Source organism: Eschrichtius robustus, chromosome 17 (assembly GCF_028021215.1).
Source record: "Eschrichtius robustus isolate mEscRob2 chromosome 17, mEscRob2.pri, whole genome shotgun sequence".
Lineage (NCBI taxonomy): Eukaryota > Metazoa > Chordata > Mammalia > Artiodactyla > Eschrichtiidae > Eschrichtius > Eschrichtius robustus.
Genome location: NC_090840.1, coordinates 45,635,428 through 45,647,033, shown reverse-complemented (window position 1 = coordinate 45,647,033; position 11,606 = coordinate 45,635,428). Strand labels below are relative to the sequence as shown.

Sequence of the window (11,606 nt, the reverse complement as noted above, 5' to 3'; positions counted from 1 at the left end):
TGTGGCTAAAGTCCTTTTGGAAAAGATTATCCCTATCTGGGGAACTCCTCTAAAACTTCATAGTGATTGAGGAATGCATTTTACAGGCCAGTACTTCAACAGGTCTGCACTGTTTTCTGGTTTTATAACACTTTTGTTATGCTTATCACCCTCAATCCTCTGGTTTTTCAAACACACTAATGGCATTATTAAGACTCAATTGGCAAAATTTGTAGAGGTCTTTCAAATACCTTGGCCAAAACACTGCCATTAATGCTCCTAAATCTCAGATCCACACCTTTTGGAACTCATAAACTCTCAGCTTTTGAGATAGTCATAGGATGCCCAATGTACTTGGCTCCTGCTTCTTTTGACCCACAACTGATAAAAGTAGAGATAGTCTAATATTGCAAAGGCCTAATTGCTTCTATTAAAAATATGTCGGGAGATAAAGACCTTAAGTGCCACACCTTGCAACCTGGAGATTTTGGTTATTAGAAAAGACACCTCCAGAAGAACCTTCTTCAAGCTTGCTGGAAAGGCCCCTTTCAGGTATTGCTGAGTAACCCACATGCCACCAAATTCTAGGGAATAGACTCTTGGATTCACATGAAACACCTAAATAAAGCAATGAAACGTGACTCGACCTGCACATCATCTGGTGACCTGAAAGTTAAGACTTCCTGGAATTGAAGTAGAAGACAACTGATGACAATACAGCTTTCCCAAGATATCTAGACCAGGCCTCTTGGAAGTTTATTGCCAAACCTTTGAGATTGTACAACACTTCAGATGACCTCTAATGTCTATAATCTTGATAACATATAGACTTTAGATTAAAAGTGCCTGAGAGTTCTCCCTCCAACCCTCCTTGTTACTCGAATGTGATCTTAATAAGTTTCCAATCTGTTCACTTTCCCTCCAACCTGAGACACTACATCTTTCTTAACACTGAGAGACAAAAAGCTGCTGAAACTTGAAAATCTGACTCTTGATCAGGGATGCTTTCAGAGAAAGATCTTGATCAAAAGGGGGAAATATAAAAAATTAATAAACAGAAACCTCAATTAAATAGATTTGGGAGACCAGAAGAGGGATCTCCCATGCCCTACAATGATAGCAGAGCCCAAAAGGAACAAGAATGACTCCTCTTCTTCCCTGGAAAGGACTCAGTCAATGAAAAGCCATGGACTTTGTTTACAATAGCCCTCCCAACTTACTTCTTCCGTCTATAAAAGCATTCTTCCCTTGCCGTGTGGGGACTTGCACATGGCTTGCCATGGTTGCAGAGCCCAAATTGCAATTCTCTGCCAATCCTGAATAAACCCATCTTTGCTGGAGAAATATCTGGCAGTCTATTAAGTTCAGGTCAACAGTGTTTTTAAAAACTTTTAAAAAATAATTTACATACAGAAAAGTACAGAAATCACAAGTATACAGCTTGGTGAATTTTCACAAACTGAGCACTCCCACATAGTCAGTATCCACAACAAAAAGTCAACATATCCAGCACCCCCAGATACTCTCCTCATGCTACTTCCTAGTCATTCTCCACAACTAGGGCAGTCATTATTCTATTTTCTAGTTTTGCCTGTTTTTGATCTTTATATAAAGGAATCATAAACAGTATTTACTTTTTCATATCTGGCTACTTTTACTCTATATTATGTTTGTGAGATTCATCCATGTCACATGCACATAAAGTTTATTCATTTTCATTGCTATATAACATCCTGTTATTTACATACAATAGAATTTATTTATCCATTGTACTGTTGATGGGCATTGGGGTAGCTTCCAGTTTGGGGCTATTATATCAATAAATCATGCTACTGTGAACATTCCAGTAAATGTCTCTTGGTAAATATATGTACTCATATCTATTGGGTATATACCTAGAAGCGGAATTTCTAGAACATAGGGTATGCATAGTGTTCAACGGGTAGATGCTGACCAAATACTATTTAAGTACTTCACATGTATTAACTCTTTTAATCCTCATAATAGTCCCCAAAATGTAGGTACTCTTATTAGCCCCCAATTATACAGATGAGGACATAGAGACATAGAGAGATTAAATAGATTAAATAGCACAACCAGTAAATAGATGAATTCTATTTAAATAGGGTTTAAATTCAGGAGGTTTAAGTCCAGAGCCTGTACTCATAACCACCATCCTGTACTCCTAAGCCAGGATTTCTTCTAGAACTATACCATTCTGTTATTTTGCTAACTAATTTTCCCCTACCATGCACTGATATAAGAATTAAAGCACACACAGACACGTGCATACAAGATGATTCTGGGAATGATCATTAACCACATTGATATCACTGATAAAAAACCAGCCTGAGGGACTTCCCTGGTGGCACAGTGTTTAAGAATCTGCCTGCCAATGCAGGGAACATGGGTTCGATCCCTGGTCCAGGAGGATCCCACATGCCACGGAGCAACTAAGCCCGTGTGCCACAACTGCTGAGCCTGGGCTCTAGAGCCCGCAAGCCACAACTACTGAGACCGTGAGCCACAACTACTGAAGCCTGCATTCCCTAGAGCCCATGCACCACAACAACGGAGCCCACATGCTGCAACTACTGAAGCCCACACGCTATCTAGGGCCTGCGTGCTGCAACTACTGAGCCCGCGTGCTGCATCTACTGAAGCACACGCGCCTAGAGCCCATGCTCCACAACAAGAGAAGCCACCGCAACAAAGAGTAGCCCCCCTTGCCACAACTAGAGAAGGCCCAAGCACAGCAACAAAGACCCAACGCAGCCAAAAAAAAAAAAAAAAACAGCCCAAGCTGGTCACTTACATGAGCAATCTATGTATATATGAAAGGTTCAGATCAACCAAGGTTTATTTCTATTTCTGATGGAATTAAAAATATAGGATAGGCAAGACATCCTCAGTTATATACACAGTTATCAAACATTCTATTTTAACTGGAAAACTTAGAGCCATATTCATCCCAGCTTCCTACAGCAAGTGGCAATTTTACACACTTAATTATTCAATATATTATTTGTGCTAAGTGTTTTGAGGGGATGCACATTGGGAGAGTACACATGGGGTGAATACATTCCCCATCCTCATGGATCTCACATTCTTGTAAGGGATACTAGAAATAACTACGACAGACAATAAGTGCCACACATGGTTATAGGGCTACAGATACTCAAAGGAGGAGTGGACCACTCTTCATTCACCAATCAGTTAAAACTAAAATGGTGACATTTTGGCTGAGTCAAGAAAGATTGATTAGATTTCCCCAAAAAAGGCAGTCAGGTCAGGGAAGGAGTAATAGAATGAGCAAATGCACAGATACAGGAGGGCACCAAATTCTTCTGGAAAACAGCCAGAAGTGGAGTATGTTGGGAACCAGAGCACATACTGGGCAGAAAACCTCACCACTAATTTTTACTGAGCGCTTACTGTGTGTACTCTCATCTGACCCTCACAACAGCCCAGTGAGGTAGGTATCATTATTCCCTCTTACAAGTGAAGGTTCAGGGATATAAAAAATTAAGTTAACTTGTCCAAGGCCACAGTACTTCTAAGTGCCATAGACCAGCCTTCGGTTCGGGACCACCTGACTCCAAAGCCCCCAGTCTGCTGCCTCCTGCCAGGGGTAATGGATCTGAGGGGGAACTAGGAGCTTTCCAGGCTAAGGATTTGGACTTCATATGGAAGGCAATGTAAGACCATCAGAGCTTTAGTAAGAAACTAAGGACATAATCAGAGTAATGCTCTAAGAACAGAATACTTCAAACCGTGGGTCGCTACTTATTAGGAATCAATTTAAGTAGGTTTTGACTAGCACTTTTTTTCCCAAATAAAAGGATAGAATGGAATGGAATGGAATAGAATAGAATATATCAGAATGCATCTCACATAGATTAAAATACAATTTCATAAAACTTTTGTCTCACTTTAGATAGATAACATACAGGTAAGGAAGTAGATGACTAGATAGATAGACAGCAGAGAGATGTATGTGTATAATGTGCTGTCATCTAAAATGAATTTCTTACTGTGAGTCAGTTCTAAGAAGATTGCCAGGAGTGTAAGTATACAGGTCTGATTGGAGGAAGAGTGCCTGGGGGTAGGGAAACCAGTTAGAGGATATTTGCAGATTTTTGTAATGGACAAGAGTTTGAACTGGGGTAGTAGCAGCAGGATTCAACAGAAAGGATTTTGTGCAACAGATATATATTTTCTCTGACTTAATCTGCCCTGGAACATCATTAAGCTGTTCTCTCTGCCCTCAATAGGGATCCCTCGAAGGCCCCTTCTGACTTGCCTGACTACTTCCTCACTATCAGGAGGCTTAACTTCCATCTTGTGCCCCTCCCTAGGGCTCAAGCAAAGTAGTCTTTGATGTGTAGATTTGTTTTAAAGGAATGAAACTAACTCCTCTCTACTTAGTCCAGTAATCTGTCTGTTACAAAGCAGTGCCCTGACTTTGGACAGAAAACATTAGGCAAGCCCAGAGAGGTGCTAGGCCATAAAGATGGTCTTTTCCACTGGGCTCATTGTTAGAGGCTGTCCTGCTCTCTCAGTAGCTCTGCAATTCTGTCGCCTCCACCTTGGGCTCCCATTCAACCCTCTCAACATCCTTGCCAGGCCATTACTGTATTACTAACCCCATTTTTTAACATATGAAGAAACTGACAGAGAAGATAAAGAATGCCTTCAAGTACCCCCATCCTCAGCTAGTAAACTGGGGAACTGAGACTGAAACCAAGGCCCATGTGACTTCTAAAGCCACACGTTCACCACCATTAGTACACTGCCTTTCATTAAATTATGTTTCCTTTAGATTAAGAAAGTTATCTTTTTAAATTTGTATTTTAGTTGATTATACCATAGAAAGCTAAGGATATCACTAGCCATGAGAGGAGAGAAGATAACCTTAAGATAAATAATGAAAACACATAAAATATAGTATGGCACAAAAAAATGAACATGAATTTTGCAGTTAGACCCAATTTCAAAACCCAGGTTGTTTGACCTTGGGCAAGTAACTTTAGCTCTCTGTCCCTATTTCTTCACATGTGACAATTAAATATAATAAGTTATACAAAGAGCTCAGAATATGGCAGGTGTGCAATAAATTATACTACAGACATGAGAATACTATACCTGACACAGGCATTGCCATGAGGCATGCTGAGACCTCAATGCCAGGCTGACAAGAGGATGGAAACCATTCCAGTACAACTCAGGCTAAGAGAACTGACCTGCCCTTGGGCTTATTTGTGGGAAAGGAGTCCACCAGGCAAAATCACATTATTTAAAGGCAAGCTTGGATTTGATCCAGCCTGACACTTATACCCAAGGGGCTAGAACTGGAGGCCTGGAAAGGCAGTAAGAACATGGCAGCTGTGGAGATACTCGCAAGATGTGTCCACAGCTGTGGAGATACTGTCAAGCGGGTGACAGAATTCCAGACAGACTCATTCATGTTGAAACTTAACCTTAGCCAGAAACAAGAAAGACAAGGGGCCCATCTCCCAGGAGGAGGGGCCAACATGGGCCAGGAGATATCGGGGCCTTTGTAAACTAAGTAATGACCCCCCCCCCAAAAGATATCCATGTCAAATCCCTGGAATCTATTAATGTTACGTTATTTGGAAAAGGGGTCTTTACAGACGTGATTAACTTTAGGATCTTGAAAGGAGGGGCTTATCCTGGATAATCTGGGTGAGTCCTAAAGGCAATCAGATGGATCCTCATAAAATAGACACATAGAGAAGACACACAGGGAAGGCTATGTCAAGACGGATGCAGAGATTGGAGTGATGAGGCCAGAAGTCAAGGAATGCTAAGAGCCACCAGAAGCTGGAAGAGGCAAGGAACAGATTGTCCCTTGGAACCTTCAGAGGGAGTATGGTCCTGCCTACATCTTGATTTCAGACTTCTGGCCTTCAGTACTGAGAGAATAAATTTCTATTATTTTAATCCACCAAGTTTGTAGCAATTTATCTTTGGAAGCCCTAGGAAACTACTAGAGCCCTGGACAAGGGTTTGGGGTTTGGACAAAGTTTCAGCCCAAGAATAGAAATGGATTTCAATCTAAAAGTAGAAGTCCATCACACAGGGGTTCATGGGACAGACATCAATGTGGCATTTCGCTCACTGGATATCAGACTCAGGCCATCCCAGACTAATTCCAGATCTAACCATGATGAAGAACAGTGAGCAAGTCCTGGGGCGGCTCAGGGGCTGGTGGGGTTCATCCTGCAGGTGGGATATTTCAGTACCCACAACCAAGCAGGGCAAACAGGAACTGACAGAGCAATCAGAGATGTTCTGCCAATAAATGATAAATATCTCACAGAATATGACTGCGTGCAGTCTGAGACGATGTCCATTTCATAAGAAAAAAAACAAAAGGCCAGAAAATACGCTGCTCCTTCTATGGAAGGAATCTGCCCCTTCATTCAAAGGCCAGGCACATGCCAGCACTGGGGGCGCAGAGGTGAGCTCAAGGTCTGCTCTGGCCCTCCTCTGTAGCTTCCACAGCCTCTCCTGGAGCTGAGACCTCCCTGAATGCTCAGAAGACTCATTCTCCTTCAGCCAAGAGCTTCTGTGGCTTGAACAGACCATTCTGCGCCCATATTAGCAGGAATGGGGAAAGGAAGACCTTAGCATCTCTACAGGCTTCTAATTCACAGGTCGTTGAGCCAGCCTCACTGTTAGCATACTGTGGGGATTTCCTAGTCCTCAAAAGTAGTATAATAAGAGGATTTCAATTTAAATGTTCTCAAAAGCCACACTTCTCCCCCACCTTCCTAGGCACTACAGGAGAAACAAATATGCATCAGTTCCAGCCCCTGTCCTTCAGGAGTTTGTGTCCTCATATGCAATATGAGGTCTAGACATAATCACTTAAAACTACAGAGCAGTGGGTACCTCCAAATGACACAGACAATCAGAGACAAAGAACTAGAGGGAATAAAATAGCTTTTATTGATACGGTCAATCCAGGCACGAAAGGATTCCAAAATGTGGCAATCTGATATTAAATTTAAATCATTAATTTTATAGCCACTAAAAACAGTATTATCCAGGATAACCAGTATGATAATGAAATAAGACAATGTAATGGTTGCAATGAAAATCTCTTAATTAAATAATTTCTAAATTGCTTCACTTCTCTGGCCTTAACTGCTTCGTCTGTAAAATGAAAGAGTTTTATACACAATCACTAAAGTCCTTTCCATCCCCCTATAATATTCCTTGGGCAGTTCACTGTAAGGGAGACAGTTCTGTCGGCTTTATCCTTAGGGATTTCTGTGAGCTTTTCATGTAGGTAGAGAGCTTTTGGATTTTCAGAAACCTACGGGCATCTTTTTTAAAGCTATAAAGATTGATTGATAGGTGGAAGTGTGACTGAGGAAATAGAGCAAACTGGTCAGCTTAAAACCCTGGTCTCCTTCCTAAGAGGCACTGTGGCCAATCGGGGACACAGAAGACTACGAGGCACTAAAGCTAAGCCCCGGCCTGTGAGACTTTTCTGATGGCCTCCATCCATTTGGTTCTCACTTTGTTTTCGTTATAATGCCTAGCTGAAATTCCTACTGCCCCACATGGTTCCTCAACTGATCCTTGTTTTCTTTTGCTTGAATCAGGTTTAACTTTCTGAAGGCTGAAAATCATAAAGCAAAAAATGATATGAAACAAGGAGGAAGGAAGAGGGAGTTGGACTCACAGAACAATAGAAGTGAAAAAATTATTTTAATGTCAAAGCCTCAAACAAAGGCTCGACTACTGACTCCTCAGAGGGATAATGGGTTTGCGCCACATACATTAGCACTTGCCTCTTCGGGCTGATCTGTTTGTTGGTTGCTATGTGCATGGTGATAAAATATCCATTTGGGTGGGATCAAAAAATTGTATTACCCTCTTAGAGCACATCTGTGAGTACTGGCCTTTTGAACAAATGACTATAGTTCACCAGGCCTCTGTGCTGTCAGAGGCTGCTTCCCAAATACCAACTTTTGAGCCTAGCCCTACCATATGGACACATGGGGGTCCATGAAAAATAATGGCCGAGGGGCCTGAAAGCATGAGAAGGTCTGGCAAAAAAGTGACAGGTTTTGTCCAGGCTGCCAAAGAGAAATGTACTTAGGCTAGAAAGACTAAAGAGGTGCACGTCTTCAGAACGTGTCTGTGGATCCAAATACACCCTAACAGATTCTTGAGAGAGCCCCCGGCGGCCGTGTTAACCTTGGCATTGTTATTGTTATGAGGCTATGCTCATTTCTGGCACCTAACACTGGACACATTGACAGCAACGGGGTTGACGGAAGAGGAAAGAATCTGTTTTGCAGTTGAAAAAAAAAAACAGTTCTCAGACTTCTCAGGCCATTTGAAATCACGCCAGAGAAGTACTTGATTTCGGCATTCTTAAGCTCTCTGCGATGATGCCGCAAGTGGTGTCCCCCACGTGTGATGATGTATTTCAGGGCCAGAGCTTTCTCAAGATGTTCCAAGCCTGCAGGCTCCTGATCCTTTTTCAAATTACAAAGATGATAGTATCCCAGTGAGAGTTGTGACTAGTCTAAACTCTCCACAGCTGTGAGAGATGAATGTACAAATTCCAATAAAGATTCTGCGTGTTATGGACTGAATTTACCTACACGGCATCAAGGCCTAACTCAGGACCACTTAAAAGAATCAGAGCTGCCCCCCAATGCTATTTCCATTCCTTCTATAGCATTAGCTGCTGGGAAGCTGGCGAATGTTCTGTGAAGATGCCTCCCCTCACACCCACCCCACTGTCACTGCCCAGCGGTGGGTATCTATTTAGAAAGTCTATGATGTGTGCAGAGAAAAGCAGGGCTGGGAAAAATTAAACCCAAGTACATGGGAATCCAAAGAGGCCTTGCAATTCATTGCGTGAACAGCCAGGAGGACTATAAAACACCTTGTAACTGAAGGGGTTGCACTGGAGCTGTGTGTGACAACAGACCAGCTGTATCACCGCCTCTAACTCATTTAGAACAGTGTTAGCAAGAAGGCAGGTTCCGAGCAGACTTCAGTTACTTGGGAAAGTCAACGGGGCTTTGTTTTCTTATTATGGACACCTTTTCCCTAAAATACCTCCTTGGAATGCTAAGTAGATGTAACAATACACAGCACACCACTTTTACCATGTTTAATAATTGTATTGTCTGAAGACTCTTGGCTATACTCCTTTATGAAACATCTGACGCTCGGCATGCTTTCCAAAACCGGGAAAGAGTTAAGGGACAAGGATTCACATCATTGTCTACACATATTAACAATTATAGAGAGAATAAATAAGATTCTTCACTTTGGAAAACAAAAAGACCAAAGGAATATATAATATTTTTAAAAATTATCTTCTAACATGATTTGCACGAACACAGACTCTTCCAAAGCCAAGTATACATTCATCATGTACATCCACCTCCATTGCTTAGTGGCCGCTGAAGTTCACCTGGTATCACTTCTGACATCTGGAGATTTTTTTTTTTTTTTTTTTTTGCCGCTGTGGCTTGTGGGATCTCAGTTACCCCACCAAAGACTAAACCTGGGCCACAGCAGTAAAGTCTGAAATCCTAACCACTAGGCCACCAGGGAACTCCCTGCAGATTTTTAATAGTATGCTATCATCTTCCCACTTATCATACAGCCATACACATATGCGATATGTGGCATTTCTCACTGCAGACACTGAACTTGACTTTTCTCACTCTAACGCAAACCGGAAAGACAACACAGCTGAGGTCAGAAGACGCAATGAAGAGTTGAACAAGCTGTAAGTGAAATTCTCAAAACACCAAACCTCTGGATGATCTACACATGATATTCTATTAAAACCGGAGTGGGAGTGGAAGAAGGAAACAAGCTCCAATTTTTTCCAATATTCATGTAAACAAAACACACAACTAGAAACATTTCCTCATTTATCTTTTCATAGTCCTTCATGCAAATCTTCTACATGCTAAAAGATTCTTTCAGCCACTGGTGGTATACCTCAGATTTCATCTTTTCTAGAGAAAAATCAAATTATTAATTTAAGCCTATTAAACTGTATCGCAACTATGCATAACTCCCCCAGAACCATATTGCAAGGGCAATTTCAGTATCAAGTGGCTTATTCCTGTCTTTTTTTGGAGGCCAGTTCCAAGTACCATCACCCAGCAAAGCAAGTTAGGGAAAAACAAAACACAGCTTTAAAATATTGAGTGGGAAGTCATACAATATGCTAGGATTCTGATAGCTAAAACAAACCTTCAGGGAGTATAACCAGGGCAGCCGGACAGGTAAGGGGAATGTTGCCTTGCTGGGAATATTCAAGGTTGGTCTGATGGTAAACATTAGTGATGTGCTGGTAAGTGCTTGACAACTAGCTCTAGTGAGAAAAGTATTTTGTAGCATGTGCAATTTCCCTGGCGTAAATACACCCAGGAAGCCTGATTCCAAGCTACCCAAGGGACATCACTAACAGGAAGTTAGGAAGAGATTCACAATAACAACCCACTGTATAGTATTTCAGATACAATCGATGTAAATAACCTCAACAGCATAAATTATAGTAAAATGTAGGGAAATAACTAGACTGTAGTGAATTTTGAGTATTGCTTTTGTTTTTTAATATATTTAATTTAATTTTTTAATAATGGTTGCATTTAACAGCTGGCTCCCAAAAGTCGAATATTTAAAGGCAGGCTCTACATTCGCTCCATCACACCACTTCATGTTACTCTTCAGGGACATTAAAGATATTTTGAACAAACAACAAACCAAATAAATGAAGCTACTAATTCAACTTGTTTAAACTAGCTCCAGAGTTTCCAAGGCTGCCAACCTCTTTGCTATCCCACGTTAGAAATACTCAAAGTTCAGGTTTCGGTATGTACAGTATTTACAGTAGTACCATGAAATGACAATACCTTGCATTTTATCACGCATCACACTTTTCAAAGTAGTGTTTTTACGGCACTGTGGGACAGTCTGGCCCTGCATAGTGAATTTAAATCAGTGGGCAACAGCATTTTAGTGCCTAGTGGGTAAAAAGATTCCTTGGGAGCTGTCTGTCCAAGAGAGAGGGGCAGGGGTGGAGCTGGGAGCCCGGCAAGGAAGCTCGGAGGCTGGTCGGTGGTCCCAAGGTTGCCGGTTCCCTCCTGGAAATGCACACCTCTGCAAGCAGGTGTACAGCAGCACCAGGCTTTCTTCCTTACCTCTTGTTGTCTGACGCTAACTTTAGCGATTTTACTAAAATCCAGTTTTTTTCTGATGGGGATTAAAAGGTTGGACGGGATATGCTCTAAGAGCCCTTCAAGAAGTTAAAATTATTAGAGCCATAACATTCAAATATGCTCTTATCTGGCAGAGCAGCTTTGTGATGTTTTCCTCACGATCTAAACATACCTGTTACTGGAGTAGATACTTGTGTGCAGACTACATAGAGCTCATTGCCAAAGTTAACATCAACAGTAGTCGTGGCCGAGTGGTTAAGGCGATGGACTAGAAATCCATTGGGGTCTCCCCGCGCAGGTTCGAATCCTGCCGACTACGAGCAGGCTGTACTTTGGGACAGATCCTTGTTTTCCTTTTGCAGGCTTCTCCGCAGATTATTTAAAGAATTT

The 11,606-nt window shown here is 41.7% G+C and overlaps 1 non-coding gene across 1 annotated transcript; it reads left to right on the top strand.

Annotated features, from left to right (window-relative positions):
• Positions 1 to 11,453: 11,453 nt before the first annotated feature.
• Positions 11,454 to 11,535, top strand: TRNAS-AGA (transfer RNA serine (anticodon AGA)). The gene has a single exon. It is a non-coding gene; the product is annotated as a tRNA-Ser (tRNA).
• Positions 11,536 to 11,606: the final 71 nt, after the last annotated feature.